This window comes from Sturnira hondurensis, unplaced genomic scaffold (assembly GCF_014824575.4).
Source record: "Sturnira hondurensis isolate 20B ecotype Veracruz unplaced genomic scaffold, ASM1482457v3 Scaffold0009314, whole genome shotgun sequence".
NCBI lineage: Eukaryota > Metazoa > Chordata > Mammalia > Chiroptera > Phyllostomidae > Sturnira > Sturnira hondurensis.
The window spans coordinates 990,171-993,599 of record NW_028081945.1 but is presented as its reverse complement, the minus strand read 5'-3'; the positions used below and the strand labels follow the sequence as shown (position 1 = coordinate 993,599).

The window sequence follows — 3,429 nt, the reverse complement described above, 5'->3', positions numbered from 1 at the left end:
CTTTTCCAGTTCTTAAAAGTTGTCAAAAGCAAATGAGAGAGCAAAAAGGAAAAAGGACTCACAGACAATGACAACACTGTGGTGGTTGCCGAGGGGAGGGGGTATAAGGGGACTCAGTGATAATGGAAAAAAATACAATAAAGATTAAATTTAAAAAGCAAATGAGAAAAATCTATGCTTTCTCTAAAAAATTAGTAATTCAAATTTTGTGTATGGTTTTTTATGTGATGTGTGTTTGTCTATTACATGCAGTGCACTTTTTGCCTCTGAATGGCATAACCAGGGTATAATATTTTATTGGCCTAAAGAAATTAAGTACTTATATAGCCCTGGCTGGTGTAGCTCAGTGGATTGAGCACGGGCCTGCAAACCACACGATCGGGGTTCAACTCTCAGTCAGGGCACATGCCTGGGTTGCAAACCAGTTCCTAGCAGGGGACTCATAAGAGGCAACCATACATTGATATTTCTCTCCATCTCTCCTTCCCTTCCTCTCTAAAGATAAATAAATAAAAAATCTTTAAGAAATTAAGTACTGATATAAATTATACAGGATCCTGTGGTTTGAACAAACTAATATCAAAACTGGTTTTAAATTTGGTTAGTTTTTTAGAGTTATTGCCAAAAAAGTATAGTTTAGTTTACCATAAGGTTATGTTATGATCTTTTCATTAAACTTGTTTGACAACCTTCCCAAAGTTTAAATTTTAAGAGACCTTTCAACTGAGAAATGACTTTGGGTTGTTCCAATGGGCCCTGAAATACCTCCAGGATAAAAGAGAAGTTTCTGAACTAATTAAGCCTATTTAATATGCTTGAAATTACATGGAAAGCTTTGCCAGATAGAATAATAATATGTTATATTTATATACTTATATTTTTATCAATAAGATATTCTAGAAATTTCAAACTGCCCTAGGAGGAAACACAAAAATTCAAAGCTAAGTTTACAAGTAAACTGTCAGGGAGTATCAGGTGTCCTCTGTTAGTGACACCAGGCAAGCTAAGAATGACGGTTTCCTGCGGGGACATCAAGCAGTAGTACTCTGGGTATTTATGACCCACAAATTGGGTATTTATGAATTGTTCTCAATGCTCAATACACACTTCTGATAAGTCATGTACAGCAAGCATTTTAAAACCTTGCATACTGCTTGTTTTTTTAATATATTGAGACTGTGTGTTAAATCTAAAAATACAGGCTTTATATTTTTATATCATTTCATAGCAATTATTACTTACCAACAAATTGTTACCTTGAAATATTATACTTTATTAAGAAACAAAGTTCTTTATCAATTGTATTTCAATCAGATCAATAACCATGTCATTTTATTTGTTATTTATAAATAGTTATTGCTTTAATCTAATGCATTTGTAAATATACTGTGTTTGGAAAAGTTCATAAAAAAACATCTGACTTACTCTACATTACAGGTATCTAAGTAGGTCACATCTTTGAAATAAATAAAGATTTATAGAACCCTAAAGAATAATGGGATTTCTTTCTGCTTTCAGCTCAGAGGAAGCGAAGGTACAACTTTCTTTGGTCCTCTCGAATCTGGGTTCATCCAACACTAGCCACCTCTACCATGCCACCAAAGTTCAACCCCAATGAGATCAAAGTTGTTTACCTGAGGTGCACTGCTGGGCAAGTCAATGCCAAGGCTGCCCTGAGCCCCAAGTTCATCCCCCTTGGCCTGTCTCCATAAAAGGTTGGTGATGACATCCTCAATGCAATCGGTGACTGGGAGGGTCTGAGGATTACAGTGAAACTGACCATTCAGAGCAGACAGACCCAGATTGAGGTAGTGCCTTCTGCCTCTGTCCTGATCATAAAAGACCTCAGAGAACCACCATGAGGCAGGAAGAAGCAAAAAGACATTAAGCACAATGGAAATATCACTTTTCATGAGATTGTCAACACTGCCCAACAGACGTGGCACCAGTCTTTAGCTAGAGAACTCTCTGGAACCATTAAAGAGATCCTAGGGACTGCCCGGTCTGTGGGCTGCAGTGTCAGTGGCCACCACCCTCATGACATCATAGATGATGTGAACAGTGGTGGGGTGGAATGCCCAGCTAGTTAAGACTACAAACAAAAAATTAATTTTCAATTAATTATTATTTGACAAACAAAAAAAGAAAAGAATAACTGGATTCATGGAAATATGGCAAATACCAAGACAAACAAAATTGATTATATGGGACTCAGTGTACTTACTGAGGATAATTATTATTATGACTTTATTCCAAATATTGCTAATGTTAAATCATTTTGTTTTCCAACTATAAAGAAACTTGTTTTTTTCCTAAAGCAACTTGATAAGTTACACCTTCATAAGCAATATTAAAGCATTTATATTTTTCAACCTATTTAATCCCTCCAGAAATCAGCAACTCTTTTTTAATATATTTTATTGACAATGCCATTATAGTTGACCCATTTCCCCCTCTTCATTCCCCTCCACCCTGCACGCCCCCACCCCACTTACATTCCCCCCCTTTAATTCATGTCCATGCATCATAAGTTCTTCAGCTTCTACATTTCCCACACTACTCTTGCCCTCCACATGTCTATTTTCTCCCCACAGTCTACCCTATTTATTATCTGTACCTTCACCCCACCTCTCCCCTCCTCCCACTCCCCTGTTGCTAAACCTTCATGGGATCTCCATTTCTGTTTCTGCTCCTGATCTAACTGTCTGCTTAGTTTGCTTTTGTTTTAGGTGTGGTTGTTAATAACTGTGAGTTTGCTGTCCTTTCACTGTTCATATTTTTTATCTTCTTTTTCTTAGATAAGTCCCTTTAACATTTCATATAATAAGGGCTTGGTGATGATGAACTCCTTTAATTTAATCTTATATGAGAGGCACTTTATCTGTCCTTCTATTCTAAATGAAAGCTTTGCTGGATAGAGCAATCTTGGATGTAGGTTTTTAGATTTCATGACTTGGAATACTTCTTTCTAGCCCCTTCTTGCCTGCAAGGTCTCTTTTGAGAAATCAGCTGACAGTCTGATGGGAACTCCTTTATAGTTGACTGTCCCCTTATCTCTTGTTGCTTCTAGAACTCTCTCCTTCATTTTAATCTTGGGTAATGTAATTATGATGTGCCTTGGTATGTTCCTTCTTGGGTTCAACTTCTTTGGGACTCTGAGCTTCCTGGATTTCCTGGAGGTCTATTTCCTTCTCCAGATTGGGGAAGTTCTTCTTTATTATTTGTTCAAATAAGTTTTCCACTTGTTGCTTTTCGTCTTCCCCTTCTGGTACCCCTATAATTCGGATGTTGGAGCATTTAAAGATGTCCTGGAAGTTCCTAAGCCTCTCCTCATTTTTTTGAATTCTTGTTTCTTCATTCTTTTCTGTTAGGTCATTTCTTTCTTCGTTCTGGTCCACTCCCTTGATTTGAGTTCCAGTTTCCTTTCCA

General features: G+C 37.0%; 1 pseudogene; it reads left to right on the top strand.

The window, feature by feature from the left end:
- The first annotated feature begins 1,577 nt into the window (after window positions 1-1,577).
- Window positions 1,578-2,090, top strand: LOC118994404 (60S ribosomal protein L12-like; annotated as a pseudogene).
- Window positions 2,091-3,429: the final 1,339 nt, after the last annotated feature.